Genomic DNA, 24388 nt, shown 5'->3' with positions numbered 1-24388 from the left:
GTAGCTGTCAAGCAATTTCGAGAAAGAAAATTTCTTTTCCATTGGGAAAAAAGTCAGAGATGCATCCTTATGAGGAGAATTTTATTATAAAAACCAATTAATAAACAAACTTATGGTTACCGCCAGGGAAAGCAGGGAGGGATAAATTAGGAACTTGGGATTAACATATACACACCTATATATAAAATAGATGGCCAACAAGGACCTACTTATAGCACAAGGAACTATACTCAGTATCCAATAATAAGCCATAATGGAAAAGAATATGAATACATATGTATATGTGTGTATATAACTAAATCACTATGCTATATGCCTGAAACTAAAACAATATTGTCAATCAACTATACTCCAATTAAAAAAAGAAGAAAGAAAACCAAATGAAATAAAAGATATAGGAATTAGAAAGGAAAAAAGAAACAATTAATGCAATGTATCTGAAACCTTTATACACTGCTGGTGGGAGTATAAATTATTAACCATTTTGGAGAATAAACTGACAGTATCTCCCAAAAGTGAAGATTCTCATATCCTGTGACAGGACAATTCCCTTCTAAATATATACCCAATGGCAATAGTCACATAAGAATATCTCCTCAGAAATGATCATAGTAGCCCTAATTGTGAGCCCCAAACTGGAAACAGCCCAAATGTCCATCAACTGCAGAATGGATAAATAAATCATGGCATATTTCTTAAATGGAAAGCTATATAATAGTGAAAAGTGGATGAACCAGAGCCACATGTCACAATGTGGATGAATTTCACAAATATAACATTGAATAGAAAAAAAAAAAAAACAAATTGAAGAAGGATACATACCATTGATATACATTTTTAAAACATAAAGCGGTGGCATATGGTGCTTAAAGACACATACATATGCAGTACAAATATAAATAAATGCATGAGAGGAACTTTGATCAGAGGATAGACAGGGGATTTCAAAGTCTATTGGTGATGTTTTTTCCTTAAGCTAGGTGGTGAATATCCTGATTTTCGTTATTCTTTACATCTCTTTGAATGCCCCCAAATTTTCTAGCACATTGTTTTAAAAAATGCAACAAATCACATGCTGAAAGGGAAATTCAGAATTTTCAGATACAACAAAATAATGAAAGAAATCTGTAAGGTACAAATGTCTCAGTAAAAATGACAGGATCGTTCCTTCAACCTGCTTCTTTTCCCTGGGACTATTTTCACAGAACGGAAACTGCTGCATGTGTGCTCAGTCGCTCAGCTGTGTCCGACTCTTTGCGACCCCATGGACTGTAACCCGCCAGGCTCCTCTGTCCATGGGATTTCCCAGGCAAGAATACTGGAGTGGGTGGCCGTGCCCTTCTCCAGGGGATCTTTCTGACCCAGGGATTGAACCTGAGTCTCCTGCATTGCAGATGGATGCTTTACCACTGAACCACCAGGGAAGCCCAGGGAACCTGCTAAAGGACAGCAATTGGGCATAAAGGACTGAGAATCGGGATATATGGGTTCCACTCTCTCAGATACTCAAAAAGAACAATTTCATTAAGCTTCTCAAATTTTTACCCTTCAAACTGTGGTGCTGGATTAGATTATTTTATAAGTTTTTTTCCATATGTCAATTTATTCCAGGATTTTTTTTGAGCAGCAATTCCTAACACTGTATGTGCAAGATACAAAAATTTTTCCATGGAGAAAAGAGGTCCCTGATCAAATCCATGTGGATTTCACTGGGTTGAACAGAATTAAACAGATTTCTTTACAGCAGTACTTCTCAGAGCCTTTAATACATTTACATACATGATGACTCTCCAAAAGGAGAATTCAGTTATGAAGCATTTTCAAAAAAAGAAAAAGATTGGACCATAGAATACACCCCACCACCCACCACCACTCCTTATTTTAAAACAGAATCTATTAACATTCTCTGCAAACAGTGTTCTGTGGAACATCGGTGGTTTGGTAAATGTCATCCTAGAAGGATTCCTCTCACTTGCTCTTTCAGTCACTGATGTGTGTGTAGAAGAATCTTTCCTAAGACAGGAACGTAGTTTCCTAGTTTAACTTCCAGAATGGGTTTCCTGTGAATGTCCCTGACCCGTGTAGAAGGCTGTCTTCTCAGGCTTCATTAGTGAGAGCCTATCCTCTCTGACTGTTCATGGGGCTCTCAAGGCAAGAATGCTGAAGTGGTTTGCCATTCCATTCTTCCTTTGCAGGAGGAGAAGGGGATGACAGATGATGAGATGATTGAATGGCATCACCCACTCAATGGACATGAGTTTGAGCAAACTCTGGAAGATAGTGAAGGACAGGGAAGCCTGGTGTGCTGCAGTCCATGGGGTCACAGAGAGTCAGACACGACTGAGCGAGAACAACAGATCCTCTCTGACACTGTGGCAGATTTCACATTAGAAACTTTTGTACGTCTGTGGTTAGAAGTGCTTCCTGAATGTCCCCTCTGTACCTGGCTCTTGAACCTTTGCTAACTTCACTGCTTCGAGCCATGCTCCCTCCTTTGGGTGATGGTGGAGCTGAAGTGTGCTCGGACCCACAGTTCAGGCTGAATGCATGGGGGACAAGTCTCGTGGGAAGAGGAGCCCTGTCCAAGTGCCCTCATTGTACGGCACTGGTTTACAGGAGGCAGAACTGCAGAGTCAAGGCCAGCCCACCCAGGAAAAGAGGGGCTCTTTTCTTCTTTCAGGGACAGGACACTTATCACTTCCACTGGCAGCACTGCCTTTTGGGGGGAGGGGTTCCTTGGATGGTCCCAGGGTTTTCTGGAACCATCTCCCCATCCTAAGCCCAGAGAGGAAATCTCCTGAGGTTTGTGGCCCCCACTGGACCTTTTAAAAGGTGATTTACTTGAGGGCCTTTAATCTAGAAACAAGGATTCCATTTGGAAAAGTCAGGCGCTAAGGTGGACGAGACAGAGAGGTTTTTTTTAAAAGGTTTTTTTTTTTTCTTTTGAACAATCAAAAAGAAAACATAAGAGAAAAGTATGTTCTTTTCCAGGCTGTGGGAGCTACCCTTCCTCCCTCTCTACCTCGCTCCACCCCAGCCTGACCCAGCCCCGGCTACCGGCTGGGACCCAATCCTTCTGAGGCCTGGCTCTTTCTACCAAAAAAAAACCAAGATAAGCCTTAACCCACACAGTCTCAGGCCCACTTACCAGGCTGGGGCACAGGGCCTGAAGCCGGGGAAAGCTGAGGAGAGCACAAGGAACAGGGTGTTCGATTCCAGGTAGAGGTGAGCCTGGTTTCAAAGCTCTCCAAGCTCCACTCTCAAGAGCGGAGAGGTGCCTCTTGGTTACAACGGGGTAGAAAGGAAATCAAGGGGAACAGCCAGGGGGAAAACTGCAAGAGGGGAAGCTGGACTGAGCCAGGAAGTAAATGCGGAGATTAGGATGTGCCTTCAAGCCCAGCCTCCTAGGTCAGAGCCCAGTTTGCTCCAAGGAAGCACTCCTGTGTCCTGTCTTCTGGCCAGACAATCATTTGTTCAGGGCACCTGCTCTGAGGTCTCACGTTTTCTCTGTCCTCCCTTTTCAGCCAATACTTTCTACACCCCTTCCCTTCCCTCCCACCAGGAGATCCATCCATGGACAAAAAGCCTGTCATTGAGAACAGACAGAAATAAATAAACAAACGAGTCAATCAATAAATACCCCTCTCCTCTCAAAGCAGCAAACTGTGGACCTTCCTCTTATTCATTTTTAGACCCTACTTGCTCAAATTGGCTGGAGTTTCTATTCCTGGGCATTTTTTTTTTTCTTCTATGAATCTAAGCGGTAGCTACTTCATTGTGGGCATTTTTTAATGTAAGTCTTCCCCCAAAGGCACAAGCAGATGGCTGGCAGGCAGGTACGTACACACACACACACACACACACACACACGCACACACACACAGAGTACCTCTGGAGCTTCCCCTCCCTCATTCATTCCCCCTATGGGCTGAAAAAGGGCGAGGCTCAGAAATCATTTCTCTGTGGCCTACCTTCTGATTCCGGCAGGTCTGAGGATCAGGCGGCAACTGGGAGCTGGGTGGCTGGAGCTGGGCTGCTTCTGTGAATCAGCAAAGAAGTCCCTGAGACAGGAATGCCGACAGCTGCTGTATGCACACTCTCCCTCCGTCTCTCCCACCTCCCTGTCCTCCTTCTCCTGCCCCTCCTCCCCTCTTTCGGAGCCGCTCTGTGTTGCTATGCAATCATATCATTGGCACTAATAGCATCCATCCGACCTCAGGCAAAGATACCCTTGACCGGGCAGATGCAGGAATAGCAAGGACAGTTCTGTGAAACTACCAGAGCCTTGGCGGCTCTGGGAGATTTCAGTTCATTAGAAGCTGAAGAGGAAAGCGGAAGAGGCTGAGAGGCAGAGGGGGAGAGGCTTCCACTGGGGAGGAGGAGACAAAAGAGGCTGGGAGATCAATACAAGCTGCTGAGCCAGGAGCCAGGGGCCTGGGCCCCAACTTCCACAGATCGAGCTCAGAGCCAAAGCCAACTTCAGAGCCAGCAGCTGGCATGATCCCTTGGTAGCCAGTCCAGGATTCAGTTTCTGTGTTGGAGGTTGAAACACTCTGCTCTAGAATTGTCACTGGTACCCAAGGTAGAGCCTTGGGCCCAGGGCAGTCTGCCAGTCACCTGTTATGTTCCATCCTCACCTCCTCTTAGATCTAAAGATGGATAAATCCTTGCCCATGAGGAGAGCAAAATGCACCCTGAATGATTTGAGAAAACACAGCTCCTTCGTGCCTCCACTCAGTCACTACCCCAGTCACTCTCCTTCCTTCTGTCCATACTAGGCTTTACTCTTTTAGCTGTCACCTCTGTTTAAGAGAAGAGGGTATGAATGCCAAACACACTGCCAGACATGGGAGAAACAACTGAAGAGATGGAGACAATTATGTCCCTTTATAGGGTGCCCAGAACACAGTACATTAACTCAATAAAGATTTACCAAATGAGTAAATGGGGTGGATGGATGGATCAATGGCAGTCAGAAGGCCCCCAACCCAATCCTCTTACACAAACACACTCATACTTAAAGCCCCCGTAGCTCCAGACCAGGGCAAAGAATAAGAGAAGCATTCTTTTTTCCTCTCTTCATTTCTGAGAACAGGGTGTGTATGACAGGGAGAAACAGATTGGTTTGGGGGTGGGTTGCTTAATTTCACTCATTTGCCTCTAAGAACTTTATAAGCTCTGATGGCACTGCAATTTAGAAGAGAATACACTTCCTGGCTCAAAGGACTTGGCACTAGTGTTGACAAAGTTTCTACAAAGACTGAGAATTAATACCATTATTATGATTGTTAGAGAAAACTCTCAGATAGATAGGAAATAACTAGCACATGTGTGTGTGTTTTCTTTTGGGATAAAATGTTAAAAACTTAAGCTGCTGGTTTCAGTGAAAGATTAGCCATAGGCCTGATCTCTTTAAAACAAACAAACAAAATTGGAACCAATTGCTCCCTCCAGCAAACAAGGCTTTCAGAGCTGAGTGAGTGACCCCTCCTGCCTGGCCGAAACAGCAGCAGCCAGGCCCCCATGCCAGTGCAGAAAAGGCCTTTGATTTCTGAAGGGTTTTTGGAAGCACATCCCAGCTTCTCAACCTACACACCCCCAACAGAGCATTTCTGAGCTCTCCAGCCTTGCCCTGCCTGGCCCCAGTCTTAGCCCTGCCAGCATGCAGGTTTTCTCAGCACCATCCTGACCCAGGGCCCCAGGAGCCCTTTACACCTGACTTGGAATGACTTGCGGATAGGGGGAGATGGCTTGAAGAAAGATTAGAGAAACACTCTCAGAAACTGTTTGGGTTGGCACAGTGCAGAACACACACCAAACACATGCAACCTAACTTCAATCTCACCCCTGGCACCAGTAGGCTGGTGGGTCAATCCAAAGCCGAGCTTAGATATAGAAGGAGGAAGGAGAATGAATCGATGGGATACTTGTTCCCCACCTTGACTGCACTTGGAACTGCCCAAATCACCATAAGCACTCAGAATCCTTCTTCATTTTTTCTATCTCTAGAGAAAACATTAAGGCAGCAGATTCAAAAAGACAGTACCAGCCTCCAGGAAAATAAACCCATAGAGTTTCTTTCACGGGATACAACAAAATCTTTCCCCAGATCTCCTCCCCACTGACCCAATCATCATGGAATCATTGTTCCTTTACTTCAGGCACTCAGACCTCCTGTGAAAAATGAGGATATTAGCATGAGACAAAAAACATTAAGGTATTATCAGCGACCAACAATTAAGATTTAATTATTGAATTATAATAATGGTTAACATTATCGAGAATTTACTTCAGGCTAGGCACTGTTCAAAGTGCTTTGCATATGTTATTAGCTCATTTCATCCACATAGTAGATTAAAAATAGCTTCTATTATTTGCCCCACTTTATAGATAAAGCTCTATAACATGGTGAGGTTACATGACTTGCCCAAGGTCACACAGCCATGCATTATGGAGCTAAGACTTACACTAGATCTCTCTAGACAATGCCCGCATTTTTAACCATGATACTATACTGCCTGAATCTATGTTCTAGTGGTGGCCTGATCAGACATCAAACCTAGGTAGGTCATTGAGACAACTGTGACTAGGACAAAATCCCCGGATAGTTTTTCTAATCTTTTGTGCCTTTCTCAAGCTATTTTCTCTACTCAAAATGCCTACCTTCCCTTTAGAGGTCAGAAACACAAGGGACCTCAGACATAAGACTTCTCTCTCTATGAAGTCCCGAGTGAGCAGACTCCACACAAATTTTGATTAAAACTATGAATGGAGTATGAAAGGGAAAAGACAAGTGACCTTGAGATGAGGTGGATAGCTCCAGTTTGCTATAGTTCCCACACGGCCCACTGTACTCTAGTCCTTTATATTTCCTGTTTAGCTCCTGTGGTTTTTCAATGGGTGCCATCTCATAGGCTACCCAAGGTGCACTCTTTACTGTGGTTGGTCTTTTGTGGGTATTTGGAGGAGGACTGTTTGATTTTTGTTTCCTGGAGGGTGTTGAGATAGTCTCTATAGTTGTGTTTCAGGAGAGGTAACATCTTTGCTTGAACATTGCAATTCGAGAGAAAAGTTCACTCTGACATTTAAATCCCATGCATGCTCAGTTGCTCAGTCATGTCCAACTCTTTGTGACCCCATGGGCTGTAGCCCGCCAATTTCCTCTGTCCATGGGATTTCCAAGGCAAGAATACTGGAGTGGGTTGCCATACCCATCTCCAGGGGATCTTCCTGACCCAGGGATCGAACTTGAGCCTCCTGCATTGCAGGTGGATGCTTTACCCCTGAGCCACCAGGGAAGCCCATTTAAATCCCAGGGACAATCATTTTCACCCAGGCGACATTTGGACAAACCAAAGCAAGCACACAGGCTAGCTTCAACTATTTTTCTGAGGAGGACAAAGAAAGATCAAAGGACATCAGGCCACAAGCTTTGATTGTAGCTCCACCCTGGTAACCTGTAGGAGGATATTTGAGACCCATCCTAATATCACTGAGCATGGCTTTGCTCAGTGGACAAGGATAGGTGGGGCATTTCAGGCAGAGATAAAACATGTGCAAAGCTACAAAGTTGACATAGCACTGCTTGCTAAGGGATTGTAAGTACTAGAGCACTAAGCTAGGATGGGGTTGCTGGTGGGAAACAGCAGGGAGTGGCAGGAGATGAAGCTTTGCAAGCACACATGACGGCACTAGTGTCACTTGTGTTTTTGTTGTTCTTTTTTCAAGTAGTGAAGTGGCAGGGTAAGATTTACATTTTAGAAATATTAATATCATTCTAATGGCTTCCATGGAAAAAACAAGCTTTTACATGGAAGTATAGCTGATTTACAATATTAGTTTCATGTGTACAACATAGCGACTCAATTTCTTTCATAGATTATACTCCATTTAGAGTTATTACAAAATAATGGCTATATTTCCCTGTGCTGTAAAATATATCCTTGTTGTTTATTTATTATATATGTAGTGCGTTGTGTCTCCTAATCCTCTACCCCTATCTCACTCCTCCCACTTCCTCACTGATAAATACTAGTTTCTTCTTTATAGTTGTGAATCTATATCTGATTTGCTATATTCATTAGTTTGTTGTATATTTTAGATTCGACATATAAGTGACATCATACAGTATTTGCCTTTCTCCATCTGACTTATTTTACTTAGTACAATACCCTCCAGGTCAATCCATGTTTCCGCAAATGGCAAAATCTCACTCTTTTTATGACTGAGTAATATTCCATTGTATATACACCTTCTTTATCCATTCATCTGTTCATAAGCACTTAGGTTGCTTCCATATCTTGATTATTGTAAATACTGTTGCTATGAACATAAGGGTGTATGTTCTAATTAGTGTTTTTTTTTCCTTTTGGTTATATACATAGGAGTGGATTGCTGGATCATATTGTAGTTCTAGTTTTAGGCTTTTGAGGACCTCCATGCTGTTCTCCATAGTGGTTGTATCAATTTAGAATCCCACCAACAATGTCTCAAGATTCCCTTTTCTCCATATCCTTGCCAACATTTGTGAAGAACAATTATTGAGTGCTTGCTGCACACTAGATCTGTGCTAGAACTCAGGACCACAGAGAAAATTTGGAAACTACCTTCAGGTTGCTCACAGCCTAATGGGTGAAACAACTAATTAAACAGAAATACAGTTGACTGCAATGAAGGATGAATTGGAGGGGAGGAAGGCTGGAAGCTTGAATACTTGGTAGGAGGCAGTTGTAGTACTCATCTGATGAGGACCTGAAAACAGAGCAGTTGGTAGTGAGGATGGAACAGTGCCCCCATCCCTAATGGATCTTCCTCATATTATCCTTTCCTTTTATCATTTCTTCCTAGCTTTACTACTTGCCGAGTTCCTAAAAGAGAAATAAACTGTGAATATGGTAGGTGGGGGAGAGGTGGTGTAGGTTACTCCCATTGTCATTCCACAACCTTATTATTGGCCCCCAAACATGTTTACCAAAAGTACTACTTGAAATTGTTTCTACTCTTCTCCAACACCCAACCCAAGCTCACTTACCTCAGCAAATAACCACATTTTTGTTTGGCTGAGTGGTGAAAGATATCCCTGTAAAAGTCCTTTCTACTTCAGAATTTCATCCCATCTTCTTCCCCTTCCACCATCCCCTGACAAAGGACCTCCATTCACTTTTTTCTCACCAAGGTCAATACCTCTGCTCATGACCTCACACAATTCTCTCTCTATTTTCTCTAGGAGCTTCATGAATTTTTGTTTTTCTCTGGTTTTCATCTTCAGTCTTTTCCTTGCTTCTGACACTTTCGCCTGCTATCCAAAAACATGTGAGGAGAAGGAAGATTGCTGACTCCTGTGGGCTAGGAAATGGGAAGAATGTTTCCCTATTAGAGAAAGCCCTCCAATTCACTCTACAGGAAACCACTGCACACACAACCAGGTCAAGACTGTCTTATCAACAAGGTAGAGAAAGTTTGAAGGGAAGAAACATCATCAGGGTAAAGAATTACTAGGTTTCCAGTAAGGCTGTGAAGTAAAAAGTCTCACTAAGAAAATGCAGAGGAGGGCTTCCCTGGTGGCCCAGTGGTAAAGAATCTGCCTGCAAATGCAGGAGACACAGGTTTGATCCCTGATCTGGGAAGATCCCACATGCCACAGGCCAACTAAGTCCATGCATCACAACTACTGAGCCAGTGCTCGAGAGCTGAGCTGCAACTAGAGAAAGCTCACATATAGCAATAAACACCCAGGGCAGATAAAAATAAATGAGTAGATAAATAAATCTTAAAGAAAATGCAGAGGATAATAATAATAATAATAATAAACTTTTTTACCAAAGGGGAAAGGGAAGAGAGATAAATTGGGAATTGGGGATGTTAACATACACACTACTATATAGAGAGTAGATAACCAATAAGGACCTACTGTATAGCACAGGGAACTACATTCAATATCCTGTAATAACCTACAATGGAAAAGAATCTGCAAAAGATATACTTTTGCAAAAGGTATACTTTTCTGTATACCTGAAACATTATAAATCAACTATACTTCAATAAAAATTTTAAAATAAAGAATTTGCAGAGTGTTTTTTGCCACATTATTTTATTTACCTAGAAGAAATTGCTTCCAATGAATGGGAATTTCATGCAGCAAAACTGAAAGGGTTAAGTAGAGAGACAGAGGTGAAATGCCTCAGAAGAAGTTGGGATTGTGAGAATGAGTCAGACAGTAGGAGGGAGGGAGTTTCACCAAGTGTGTATGACAGACAAGGGAGCAGAAAACTGGGTGCTATGTTGGAGGAACACATTTGAAATGTAGGGACACACTGCTGAAAAGGCTGGGTTTTGTCACTGAAGTCGGTAAAGAATAAGGTGAAACCACAACAGAGAAGGGTTGAAGAATCAGTGTTGTCCCAGTCAATAGTCTGAGCACCCTCTGCTCTTTCTGCTGAACATCTCAAAATGTAGAACTCATCTTACACACTTGGCTAACTCCCACCCTCTTCTTCTGCTTTTCAAGCTTCTGCTACACCAGACCCAGCAGCTGGGATGTTATATAACCAACTATTATGTTCTATTTATGTTCTTAAATGTGTTCCATTTAGACCAAAACCATTCAAGCTACAGTAAAGGTGGTATAGTGGAAAGAACACAGAATTAGGGGTCAGAAGGCAAAGGTTCTAGTACAATTTTGCTACCAAATTGCTGTTAACCTTTTTGAACCTTGGGTTTTTTTCCCCTTCACCAGAAAGAGGATAATATCTGCTCTGTTCACTTGATTAGGTTGAGAATCAAACAGAATAATGGATATTGGTATATATTGAATATACTGAAATTATAAAATGCTGCTCAAAATAAGAGATTATTTCCATTGCTTCAAGGTCCTGGTGGTTCTCCTATCTGCAAAAGACATAAAGACTCGGAGTAGATTATAGCAGCTAAAGAAGCAGAGCCAGAAATGTAATTAGCTCCCTGTTTCCATAATAGATCAGATACTATATGCTTTAAGTAGACATACCAACAAGGCACATCAGATAATTTATCATCCTTCACATTATTAACATTCTCATCCTCTTTCCAGCTGAGAAGGCTAGATATACACACACACAGTAACAACCTTCACATATGCAATTCTAGGCTAGGATATACAACACAATGGTAACTCAGATGGTAAAGAATCTGTCTGCCTGCAATATGGGAGACCTGGGTTCAATCCCTGGGTCTGGAAGATCCCCTGGAGGAGGAAACGACAAATCACTCCAGTATTCTTGCCTGGAGAATCCCATTGACAGAGGGGCCAGGAGGGCTATAGTCCATAGGGTCGCAAAGAGTCAGACATGACTGAGCGACTAAGCATTCACTCAAAGTGAGACTCTGTCAGTGATAAAAGGATGCCTCACACAGTGTTTCCTGGCCAATAACCAAACAACTCACAGCTACTGCATGGGCCCCTCCTTAGATTTGATCTTAAATGCAGTCTTATAAGGGTGAATAAAGTCAGTGGGTATCTACTTGATATGACTTGAGGAAGACTGAAATGTTATCACTAATCAAAATGATTTCCCCTGCTGGCCCTGTCATGAGACCTGCAATTCCCTACTAATCTCTTCTTTCAGGTTAAGGCATCTGTCAAAATGTAAGTGCTATCTTCAGTCATGATACATTATAATCAGTAGTTTATCACTTTCATTCTGATCACCAGACAGGTATGGAATACAGAGCAAATTATATCAAAGAGGAAGGCAGAGAGGAAGCTTCAGTATGATGTATGATGGACAGCTAGAGTCCAATGAGTCCAGATGAAGACAGTTAGAAACATCAAGCACCAAAGAGGTAATGTTCAGTTCAGTTCAGTTCAGTCGCTCAGTCGTAACGTTACAAACCCTATATGCTGTGCTGTGCTAAGTCGCTTCAGTTGTGTCCAACTCTTTAAGACCCTATGAACTGTAGTCCACCAGGCTCCGGTGTCCATGGGGTTCTCAGGCAAGAATACTGGAGTGGGTTGCCTTGTCCTTCTTCAGGGGATCTTCCCACCCCAGGGATCGAATCCGCGTCTCTTATGTCTCCTGCATTGGCAGGTAGGTTCTTTACCACTAGCGCCACCTGGGAAGCCCCACAAATCCTATTTGCCAATATATAATCCAAGATAAAAATAATATTAACCTATAAAGCAGGCATAAGATGGTTTAACAAAATCTGATTTTTCCCATAATTTATACTGCAATTCTTTTCTACTGCCATACAATTCATACTTCAAAAGTATACACTTCAATGGCATTTAGTATATTCAAAGTTGTGCAACGACCACTATGATCAATTATCGAATATTTTCATCACCCTACCCCCTACAAAATACCTTATCAGTCACTCTCTATTTCCCTCGTCCTCCTAGCTCTAGGCAACCACTAATCTACTTTCAGTCTATGTAGATTTTCCTATTCAGGACATTTTACATAAATGGAATCATACAATGTGTGATCTTTTGTGTCTGGCTTCTTTCACTCAGCATAATGACATCAAGATTCCTTCTTGTTGCAGCATGTATCAGCACTTCACTCCTTTTATGGCTGAATAATATTCCCTTTTATGGATATAACACATTTTGTTTAGCTATTCATCAGTTGATAGACATTTGGGTTGCCTCCACTTTTAGGCTATTATTGAGTATTGCTTCTATGAACATATGTGTATAAGTTTTTGTATGCACATATGTTCTAAATTCTTTTAAGTATATATCTAGGAATAGAATTGCTTGGTTATATAGTAACTCTATATATTTCACTTTTGAGGGACTACCAGACTCTTTATCAAAGTGGTTATATGATTTTATGTTCCCACCACACCAATACTTGTTATTGTCTTTTTGATTATAGCTATCCTAGAGAGTGGGCTTCCCTAGAGGCTTAGCGGTAAAGAATCTGCCTGCAATGCAGGAGACCCGGGTTTGATCCCTGGGTCGGGAAGTTCCCCTGGAGGAGAGCATGGCAACCCACTCTAATACTCCTGCCTAGAGAATCCCATGGACAGAGAAGTCTGGCAGGCTGCAGTCCATAGGGTTGCACTGAGTTAGACATGACTGAAGCAACTAAGCAGCAGCAGCAGCATCTTAGAGAGCATGAAGCTACATTTCATTGTGTCAATCCTTTTTTGAAATATCCAATATCCAATTCTTAAAAAAAAAAACCCTTTAGTGCTTCTATTTAGCTGGTTTCCAGGCATATGCTTGATCTGCCCATTTTTAGAGCATCCAGGACTGAGATCAACTAGAATTGATTTGGTTTCTGGGGTTGGAGAGCACATAAGTGAGGGCCTGCCAGGTAAAACATTTCCAACACCAAACTAAGATACAAAGATGACTAAGACACACTTCCTACTCAACCAACTACAAAACAAAGTACAATGAGGGAAGTGCTATAATAAGGCAATGGAAGCACAGAGGGGTATCAGAGCAAACCAGATGCAGTTCTCTCAAAATACAATGCTAAGCAACCCCAAATATCACCAGAGAAGCCTAACTCTCCACTCCTACCCAGTTACAGTGTGAATCCAGAGTCTTCTTGGAAACAGTTACAAAGGAAGGGAACAAGGCTCTTAGAGATATACTGTACTGGGCCTGAGAGGTATATTTGTCATTATCTCATTTCAATTACCAATCATACTTATTACCCACTGGCTGGCTCTTTCAGACTTGCCCTCATTATTTTCAGTCTTACATCAATTTGTAGGACTGCACTGAAGAATGCTTGTAAAGTGCTTTGTAATTCTAAAATGTGTTATTAATGATAATCTCCCACTGCAACCTTCTCAGCAACAACAAACAAATCCTATTCCAGCAGTTCATTGCCCTCTCCCCAATCTACCATTTTACCTGAATTGTTCCCATTATACCTCTTTGCATCAGTACACCCTAACTTCTGGAGATAATGCTTGCAATCAGCTAAGCCTTCAGAAAGCCTTGCAGTCTTAGAAGCACTTTGATTCTGAATTTTGCTTTGGAAATAGAAAGCAAGCCCAAGAGACTGCTCCCATTTCATCAGGGAGAGGCTGAGGCATATGAAGATTGTGACCCAATAATTTAAAAGAGATCATGTTATCAGACTGATGTTCTGTGTGTCCTCCCTGTTTTACGCCCACCTTTAGCCATGAGAAAACTGCAGCTCTTGAGGTTGTGGGTTTGGGATACCTATTCCCCAGGTCTCAAGACTTTCTCCTGAGAGTAGTTAAGAGTAAGCCAGCTGCCTGAGCACAGCTAATTCATATTCACAGACCAGAGAACACAATTTCACTTTTGAACTGCTCTCTACTTTTCTGAAGTGGGACTCAATTGTGCTCAAGAGTCAAGCACAACCTAATCGCCCTCAACCATCTGTCTAAACCCTGCTCAGAGCAATGGGTCAGGGTGTTGTAAAAACATGTGATTCTGCCTGAGGGAGGCCTTGGAGGAAGCCCTTTGGAAAATAAAGACCTCTCATCATTGCTTTATTCAAATATTTATTGAGTACTTACTAATTTGAATACTTCAGAGTGGTAATAGCATAGGGGTCATCAGCACAGGTTCTGAAGGTCAACTGCCTGTGCTCAAATCCTGACTCTAATGCCTGCTTAGTGACTTCAGTTTCTCTCTTGGTAAAATGAAAATAATAAAATTACTCATGCCATAAGTGTAGACATGAGGACATATCCATATGAGATCCCTATCTGAAGTGGCTAGTGCATTGCCTGGTCTGTAAGAAATTTTCAATAAATACTATCTAATATTGCTATTCACACAGAATCAGAGCAAACCTGTCCTGGAGCCATGGTGGGAGTAAAATTTGACAGACCTTAAGCCAGTTTCACGGGCCCATTGCTGGAACTGCTCTGGGGAAGAGTCAATGTGCTGAGAAGAGTGGTAGGAAAAATGCCATGATTGGAGGAAGTAAAGTAGAAACCATACTTGGGTGCCAGGGAGCCACTTGCTGCACTACAGAAGTTTCAGAAGAAGATCAGCACCAAAGAGGAAATTATTGCATATCAATACCTTCTGTTCTAGGGTAAATGATTCCTGCTAACACAACTGAGCCCCTCCCAGTCCCATTTTCCATCACACGACAGAGGACAATGAAAATTTAGGGAAGTGATTGTTAGGTGCAAAGTCTGGAACCTAATAGTATTTTAACTTCCTCCCAGCAGCACTTTTCCTGGAATTAGTCCTGTGAGTTGGGGTACCCCAATTGACCCCAAGAAAAGACAAATATGCAGAAGAGAAGATCCAGTTGATGAGCTAACTGAGAGGTTTGATTTAGGACTATCTTGAAGGGGTAGAGGGTCTTTTGCTGGGACAAAGCTCAAAAGAAACTTAAGGAGGGTGGGGAGTGAAAGTGAGAATACTGTTTTGACCATGCTGATTGCTGTCATGCAGGAATCTTTTTAATTAGTTTATTTATTTATTTTTGGCTGCTCTGGATCCTCACTGCTGTGCATGGGCTTTCTCTAGTTGAGGCAAGCAGCAGCTACTCTAGTTGCAGTGCACAAGCTTCTCGTAGGGGTGGCTTCTCTTGTTATGGAGCATGGGCGCTAGAGTGCGTTTGTTGTTGTTTAGTCACTAAGTCACGTTAGACTATGAGATTCTATGGACTGCAGCACACCAGGCTTCCCTGTCCTTCCCTATCTCCCAGAGTTTGCTCAAACTCTTGTCCTTTGAGTCAGTGATGCTATCTAACCATCTCATCCTCTGCTGCCCTCTTCTCCTTTTGCCTTCAATCTTTGGCAGCATAAAGGTCTTTCTTTTTCAATGAGTTGGCTCTTCGCATCAGGTGGTCAGAGTATTGGAGCTTCAGCTTCAGCATCAGTCCTTCCAATGAACAGTGATGGTTTATTTCCTTTAGGATTAACTGGTTTGATCTCCTTACTGTCCATGGGACTCTCAAGAGTCTTCTCCAGCACCACAGTTCAAAAGCATCAATTCTTCGGTACACAACCTTTTTTATGGTCCAACTCTCACATCTGTACATGACTACTGGAAAAACCATAGCTTTGACTATATGGCATGCAGGCTTTAGTAGTTGTGGTGCACTGGGCTTAGCTGCTCTGTGGCATGTGGAATCTTCCCAGACCAGGGATCAAACTCGTGTCCCCTGCATTTGCAGGCAGATTCTTAACCACTTGACTACCAGGGAAGTCCCAAGCAGGAATCTTTAAACCCATTCCTGGCTTTCATGTTTATTGAGTCTCTCGTGTGTGCAGAGTAGTGCTGAGAATTGCAAGGGACCCCAAAGAAGCAACAAATGAGCTTCCTGCTTCCAAACTGTGATTAAACTGAAGTGGAAAAAAATAGTCTGTAATTTCCGCCTGTAACTTAATTCCAGATTGGAGAGTACAATAGTAACAGCTGCACTAACTGCTTTTATTTTACATACAGCGCTTAGAGTCAGAACCCCTTGAACTCAATTCACAAAGTGACAAAAAATCATGTGTGGGAACTTCTGTTTGTTATAGGATTGCTGCCAGAACTGTATAAAATTCTATGTTTATGTTCTCTGCTGCACCAGTCTCTCACTGGACTTGCATTCCATAGTCTTTAAACAACAACCAACCCAGTGAAATGTCTCTGGTTTTCCCAGGGAAGGACTGGAGGGACTCAAGGGCATTCACACAGTGAGTTAATATCATTGGGCATTCCAGTACCAACTCTGCTGTTTTCTCTCAAGTCCCTTTGCCATTTGAAGGCCCCGTTTTTGTTTTTCACTCTTGATGGGCTGAACCTCAGAAACAGTGGACAGGTGAACAACCATTTGTGAACAATCTAATTGTGAGGAAATCAGGGCAATGGCAGACTGAGCAGAAAGAACCTGAAGCTCCAATGAGCTACCAACCCATGCATTGGTACACTCTCTGGATTCCTGTGTCCCAGTTCCTTGCACCTCCCACTTAGGGTAACAAAGCTCACAGTGAGAGGGAGGTACTAGACAAGGCAAGCTATTTGTTAGGATTATTTTTTCTCTTCTACAAGACATTCTCAAAGAGTTCTCCTTTGCTGGTCTAAGGTGGGTTAGGTGCAGTTCTGCTGAAAGCAGAAATAGCCTCTTCCAGCCATGTGAATCTCTGGGTATATTCCCTGACCCCCACAGAGATGAGCCACGTTTAGCACCCATGCTATGTATAGTCCTTTTTTATATTCAAACCTAGCAAGGGCCAAACTATACAAAAGATCTCTGCTTATTGAAAGCATGCTGCTACTGCTATTACTACCCCTTTCATCACTGCTTCCTCCTCGGGGAAGCTCAGCCTGATAGCACAGTCACTAAAAATTAACTCTGACTACAAGTGGAGAGAGTCTGTGAGACTTCCAACAGGGACTGATACTTAAACTGGTCACCAGGCAGGGAAGGACATTCCAGGCTGAGAGCAACATGAGCAAAGATTCAGGGTTCTGTAAGTGCATGGTGGATTCAAGAAAGTGGATAGGGACTTCCCTGGTGGTCCAGTGGCTAACACTCCAAGCTCTCAATGCAGGGGGCTGGGGTTCGATCCCTGGTCAGAGAACTAGATCCCACATGCCACAACTAAGTGTTCGCATGCTGCAATGAAGATCAAAGATCCCATGTACCCAGGGCAGTCAAATAAATACATAAATAAAATTTTGAAAGAAAGAAAGAAAATGAATAACTGAGTGGGACACATTGGAAGGTATCAGTGAAGTGAGACTGATGCCTGAGAGACTGGAACACTGTAGGGTGGGGCGGAACATGCAGGGCATTGAATGCCAGGTTAAGCAGGTGGATTTACTCCTCTAGGCCATGAGGTGTTCTAAGCAGGTGAAACACAATCCAACTCACATTTACAAAGGGAGATCTGTGGGAGTATTGAAGCTTGATAGGCAGAGGTAAAGAGACCATTGAGGAGGCTTTAGGCAAAGGGCTGGATAAGAAATGAGAGCCATGTCTAGGGTAGTGGTAGTGGGAACTGAAAGGTGGCAGATTTGAATGCATTAAGAAGCAGTCATGTGCTGGTAAACAGCTGGCTCAGAAAAGAAAAGGGGGGAAAAAAGCCCTGATTTATAGTGTTCATTGATTTCCATAGTGTAAATACTTTATCATGGCTGATTTTAAGCTATCCACTAGACATCACTGGATGTGAAATTGGGAAGATGTGTGCTCAGTCAGCTCTCTCGGGCCAGCATGAGCTGGTGTACCACTATCTAGTGACCAGTTCAATGTGGGGGAAGACAGAGAAAAACCAAATGTGATGAATATGTCTAATCTGGATGACTCCTTAGATGTTAACAGATAAAGGGAACCCAGGAAAAAAAACAGGCTTTATTTATCTGTTTGTCTGGAGTAGGGGATAATTAAAAGGCATATCATGAGGGAATTGTGACTTTGATTTTGGACATGTCGGTTTGGAATTCTTAGCCCTGGAATTCAACTTTCACTGAGTTTCTACCTTATAACAATAACTCACATTGATGAAATATTTATATTGTGCTAAGCACATTATATATGTTTATAATCTTTCAGTAATGCCACAACCCTATGGATCTAGTAGAAAAGCTGTCAAATAGTAGTTACACAACAAATATCTTTTAAATGCGTTTTTAAAAATTTATTTATTTTAATTGGAGACTAATTATTTTACAATATTGTATTGGTTTTGCCATACATCAACATGAATCCGCCACGGGTGTACATGTGTTCCCCATCCTGAACCCCCCTCCCACCTCCCTCCCCATACCATCCCTCTGGGTCATCCCAGTGCACCAGCCCCAAGCATCCTGTATCCTGCATCGAACCTGGACTGGCGATTCATTTCTTATATGATATTATACGTGTTTCAATGCCATTCTCCCAAATCATCCCCCCCATCACAGAGTCCAAAAGACTGTTCTATACATCTGTGTATACATCTGTGTCTCTTTTGCTGTCTCACATACAGGGTTATTGTTACCATCTTTCTAAATTCTGAATTAGGTAGTCTTATTTTCTTCATTTTACAAATAAGAGAAAGGAGACACAAATTGATAGTAACTTGCACAAGGGCATACATCTGGGACTCAAACTCAAGCCTGTATGATTCCAAAACCATTCTGCTATACTATGTATGTGTGCTGTGGAAATGAAACATGAGAGTAAAGGAAAAAAGATAGTGTTAGGCACTCACTCATGTCCAAATCTTCGTGACCCCACGGACTGTAGCCCGCCAGGCTCCTCTGTCCATGGAATTTTCCAGGCAAGAATACTGGAGTGGGTTGCCATTCCCTTCTCCAGGGTATCTTCCTGACCCAGAGACTGAACCCAGGTCTCCTGAATTGCTTACAGATTCTTTATCATCTGAGCCACCAGGGAAGCCCATGGATCCCATAGACATCTTTTTTTTTTTTTTTTGTCTCAAAGAACACTCCCATAGACATCTTTATCCCTACACTTAGTCTCCAGGAGCAAATCCCTTTTCTGTTTGTAATAGAAAGATACTTAACAAGAGTGGACTACTGACATGTCATCCCATTTCTTTCCCAATACTTCTCTTTCCTTTTTATTTTAGTAGCTATTCACTGGATTGTCAGTTTTACTTTCACTGTATATGTTTTTCTGACAATATATATCAATATCAACCATTAGCAAGAACAAACTTAACTATTTTCTCTATCTCACAACTCCTTCCTGCAAATCTTCAGCTTCTTCTTGACTAAAGATTCTCACTTCAAAGAAAAGTTGCTGGGTAAGGATTCTGAGTTCATCAATTATTATCATGTTAAGCAAAATATTTCCTTGAAAACCAACAGGATATAGGAAAAATGAAAGCTTACTGCTTTCTCCATAGTACTTAATGGTGGTAAACTGGGGGAAGAAATAATAATGGTTAACATTCATCAAGTGACCATTATATACTAAGCACTGTTCTAAGTGCTTTACATGTACTAATTCACATAATTCTTACAACAGCCCTAAAAGGAAGGTGATATTATTATCCCTATTTTACATATAAGGAAACTGAGACACAGAGAAATTAAACAGCTTGCCCAAAGCCACTCACCTAGAGTGTGGCAGAATCTAGATTCTAAACTAGGCCATCTAGCCTCAGAGTCCACTCTCTTAACCACCATACTATTAGGTCAAGTTTTTATTCAAAGTTTCTAGATTCTCAAGCTTTTAAGAATGGAATAGAAAAAGTAGAATTACCCACTATCTATTTTTCTCCTATTTTCTCCTATTTTACTGGACCTGTGCCAGTAATTTACTCATTGCCCTGCAACTCTACTCCTACCATTCTAGACTTTGCTCTGTGCATTTCCCAGACTTTTTTGCTAACTTAGCTTGCTGTTCAGGTCTGCAAATAAGAGGCAGTGACAGGAGAACAGAAGGTGGAGAAAGAGAGATGCTTCCTGCTTTTGGCTCTGATGGGTAGCAATTGGTGATAGAAGATGTAGTTGCAGAAATAATAGTTTTTAGCCCTGGCTAACCAGGTGGTGATAGCGGTAAAGAACCTGCCTACCAATGCAGGAGACATAAGAGACACAGGTTCAATCCCTGGGTCAGGAAGATCCCTTGGAGGAGGGCAAGACAACCCATTCCAGTATTCTTGCCTGGAGAATCTCATGGACAGAGGAGTCTGGAGGGCTGCAGTCACTTTAATACTCTTGTCTGGTGAAGCTCATGGACAGAGGAGACTGGGGGGCTGTAGTCCATAGGGTCACACAGAGTCGGACATGACTGAAGCAACTTAGCACAAGCATGCAAAGTGATACTACTGCTTATTTAACTTCTGTGCAGATTATATCATGCGAAATGCCGGGCCGGATGAATCATAAGCTAGAATCAAGATTTCTGGGAGAAGTATCAACAACCTCAAATATGCAGATGATGCCACTCTAATGGCAGAAAGTGAAGAGGAACTAAAGAGCCTCTTGATGAAGAATCAAAGAGAGGCGTGAAAAAGCTGGCTTAAAACTCAACATTCAATAAACTAAGATCATGCATCCGGTCCCATCACTTCATGGCAAACAGATGAGAGAATAGCATTGAACATGTATATTACCATATGTAAAGTAGATGACCAGTGCAAGTTTGATGCATGAAGCAGGACATTCAAAGCTGGTGCTCTAGGACAACTCAGAGGGATGGAGTGGGGAGGAAGGTGGGAGGGGGGTTCAGGATGGGGGGACACACGTACACCTGTGGCTGATTCATGTCAATGTATGGTAAAAACCACCACAATATCATAAAGTAATTCGCCTCCAGTTAAAATAAATTAATTAATTTTTAAAAAGACCGGTGCAGCCAAATAAATAGATATTTTTTAAACCATTGGGGAAAAACCCTCAATATTCAATAAACTAAAATCATGGCATCCAATCCCTTCACTTCATGGCAAATAGATGAAGAAAAGTGGAAACAGTGGCAGATTTTATTTTCTTGGGCTCCAAAATCACTGCAGATGGTGAATGCAGCCATGAATTAAAAGACACTTGCTCCTTGTAAGAAAAGCTATGACAAACCTAGACAGTGTATTAAAAAGCAGAGACATCACTTTGCCAACAAAATTCTGTATAGTCAAAGTTAAAAAGGTTAAAAGTGTTAAAAAGGTTAAAAAATCCACCTGCCAATGTGGTGGACACGGGTTCAATCCATGCCACAGAGCAACTAAGCCTGTGCACTGCAAATATTAAGCCTGTGCTCTAGAGCCTGGGAATGTAACTACTGAGCTCACATGCCACAACTACTGAAGCCTGCCTGCCCTAGAGCCTGTGCTCCACAGCTAGAGAAGCCACTACAATGAGAAGTCCACTCCCCACAACTAGAGAAAAGCCTGTGCAGCAACAAAGACCCATCACAGCCAAATTAAAGTTTTTTTTAAAGTAAGATCACTTTTTACAAAATGAAAAATAACAAGTGTTAGCAAGGATGTGGAAGAAAATGGAGCTCTCATACATTGCTAATGAGAATGAAAAGTGGTACAGACACTTTGGAAAACAGTTTGGCAGTTCCTCAGTAAGTTAAACATGTAATTACCATATAACTCTGCAATACACACCCCAAAAAACTGAAACACAGGTGTTAAAATAAAAATTTGTATAAAAGAATTTTCATTGCAGCACTATTCACAATAGCCAAAGGTGGAAGCAACTCAAATGTCCATCATCTGATGAATAAACAAAAGTGGTGTGTCCATACAGTGAAATATTATTCAGCCATGAAAAGAAATGAAGTTCTGATACATGTTGCCACATTATGCATGTGAAAGAAGCCAGATACAAAAGGCCACATATTGTATGATTCTACTTATGTGAACTATGCAGCATATTGGGCTGAGAGAAGAGGGGGAAGTGAGGACCAACTGCTTAATGGGTGCAGGGTTTTCTTTTTGGATGATAAAAAGTTCTGGAAGTAGATATTGCTGAAGATTGCACAACATTGCAAATATACTTACTGCCACTGAATTGTATAATTTAAAATGATTAAGGTTGTAAGTATTATGTGCATTTTATAGAATAAGAAAAAAGCAGCAAATCTAAAACAGTTATCTTACCAAAACTAGTCTTACAGAGTTCTTAAATAAACCTGATAACACAAAAATGCAAAGTATGAAAAGTTGTCAAAGGTATTTGGTACTAGAATGATAAAATGCTAAGAAAAGAAAGAATCCTTATTAATGTCAAGCAAAAATCTGAGGTTTAGGGTAAAACGATCTAACGTAGCTATTAGTCAGTATGTCTGAGTGAAATTTACTCAGTCATGTCCGACTCTTTGCAACCCCATGGATTATACAGTCCACAGAATTCTCCAGGCCAGAATACTGGAGTGGGTAGCCTTTCCCTTCTCCAGGGGATTTTCCCAACTCAGGGATCAAACCCAGGTCTCCCGCATTGCAGGCGGATTCTTTACCAGCTGAGCCACAAGGGAATGGCTAATAGAGGTAGGGTTTTTCAAGAGGTATAAAACCCAGCAAGATTCAATTACTGTCTGACCCCTCGACCCTAAGTCTATATCAAGAATCCTCAAGTTGAGGGAAGCTCAATTTATTTCCAGACACAAGGGAAAAGGATCTTTGTAGTCAAGAAGGGCAGAAATCAGAATTGTACTCTAGCTCCCCCATTCAGCTCAACACACTCATTTTCCTTCCTCTGCACTAGCAGAGGCTAGTGAAAGTGAAAGTGAAGTCGCTCAGTCATGTCCAACTCTTTGGGACCCCATGGACTGTAGCCCACCAGGCTCCTCCATCCATGGAAATTTCTAGGCAAGAGTACTGGAGTGGGTTGCCATTTCCTTCTCCAGGAGAGCTTCCCAACCCAGGGATCTGCTGCTGCTGCTGAGTCGCTTCAGTCGTGTCCCACTCTGTGCGACCCCATAGACGGCAGCCCACCAGGCTCCCCCGTCCCTGGGATTCTCCAGGCAAGAACACTGGAGTGGGTTGCCATTTCCTTCTCGAGTGCATGAAAGTGAAAAGTAAAAGTGAAGTTGCTCAGTCGTGTCTGACCCTCAGCGACCCCATGGACTGCAGCCTACCAGGCTGGATGGGATTTTCCAGGCAAGAGTACTGGAGTGGGTTGCCATTTCCTTCTCCAGTGGACCTTCCCAACTCAGGAATCTAGCAGAGGTCAAATTCCTTGTAGTGGGGTAAACATCCAGCAGGGGGAGATGCTAAGTTATTCTAAATTCAATAGCAACATGGAATTCTAAACACAACTGATTCCTTAAAAAATTGGAAATAGAACTGGCATATGACCCAGCAATCCCACTGCTGGGCATACACACCGAGGAAACCAGAATTGAAAGAGACACGTGTACCCCAATGTTCATCACAGCACTGTTTATAATAGCCAGGACATGCAAGCAACCTAGATGTCCATCAGCAGATGAATGGATAAGAAAGCTTTGGTACATATACACAATGGAGTATTACTCAGCCATTAAAAAGAATACATTTGAATCAGTTCTAATGAGGTGGATGAAACTGGAGCCTATTATACAGAGGGAAGTAAGCCAGAAAGAAAAACACTAATACAGTATAATAACACATATATATGGAATTTAGAAAGATCGTAATGACAACCCTGTATGCGAGACAGCAAAAGAGACACAGATGTATAGAACAGTCTTTCGGACTCTGTGGGAGAGGGAGGGGGGGATTATTTGGGAGAATGACATTAAAACATGTATAATATCATATAAGAAACGAATTGCCAGTCCAGGTTCGATGCAGGATACAGGATGCTTGGGGCTGGTGCACTGGGATGACCCAGAGGGATGGTATGGGGAGGGAGGTGGGAGGGGGGTTCAGGATGGGGAACACGTGTACACCTGTGGCGGATGCATGTTGATGTATGGCAAAATCAATACAATATTGTACAGTAAAAAAAAAATAATAATAAAAAATTTTTTTAAAAGAAAAAAAAAGAAACACAACTAAGATTTTCTTACAGAGA

General features: G+C 42.1%; 1 protein-coding gene across 1 annotated transcript in view; it reads right to left on the bottom strand.

Moving 5' to 3' along the window:
• The window catches only part of DRP2 (dystrophin related protein 2), a 45276-nt gene extending 40184 nt beyond the window's left edge, over window positions 1-5092 (bottom strand). The window contains exon 1 of the mRNA XM_025276264.3: window positions 3972-5092. The gene's annotated coding sequence lies outside the window, so the exon portion shown is untranslated. The remainder of the gene's footprint in view (window positions 1-3971) is intronic.
• Between the last annotated feature and the right edge of the window lie 19296 nt (window positions 5093-24388).

This window comes from Bubalus bubalis, chromosome X (assembly GCF_019923935.1).
Source record: "Bubalus bubalis isolate 160015118507 breed Murrah chromosome X, NDDB_SH_1, whole genome shotgun sequence".
Taxonomy (NCBI): Eukaryota; Metazoa; Chordata; class Mammalia; order Artiodactyla; family Bovidae; genus Bubalus; species Bubalus bubalis.
Note: the sequence above shows the minus strand (reverse complement) of the source record. Positions and strands in the feature narration are given on the sequence as shown.